Raw genomic sequence first — 624 nt, forward strand, 5'->3', positions numbered from 1 at the left:
ATCTAATAAAATAAATACTTTTATGTGAATGTCGTTTACATAATATTTTATAATTTTTTTATTAGTGATTATTTTACAATTTATTATTAGTAAATAATGTTTTTGAATAAACGTTCTTAATATAAGTGTGACCTATTTTTATTTATTATGTTGAATTGTATTTACAATTACATTTTAAATAATTTTATATATATCTATCTATTTAATATGCATAACTTTCATTTCTACGCAAATGAAAATCCATGTGTATAATATAAGAAATTATCAACACATATTCAACATTAATTTGTGGACTGGCATGTACAAGAATTCTGTTGCAAGTATTATTTTGATAATAATATATATACTTAATAAAATAAAGTTAATTTAACATTTGGATGAAAAACGAAATTAGTTAACATTATATTTGACTAAAAATTAATTTAGTCTATTTTTAAAAGTTGTCATTTTGTAGTCACATTTACATTTTCACATTTCGTGTATACAATAGATAATTTAAAAAATAATTACAGAATAATGGATTTAGTATGTTAATTAAAAAGAATATAATAAAAATAGAATGTGTATTTACATATGTATGCAGATCGGACCATTCCAACTTCCTGCGAGAGTTGATGGCGCAAT

Source organism: Wasmannia auropunctata, unplaced genomic scaffold (genome assembly GCF_000956235.1).
Source record: "Wasmannia auropunctata unplaced genomic scaffold, wasmannia.A_1.0 LD336116.1, whole genome shotgun sequence".
Lineage (NCBI taxonomy): Eukaryota > Metazoa > Arthropoda > Insecta > Hymenoptera > Formicidae > Wasmannia > Wasmannia auropunctata.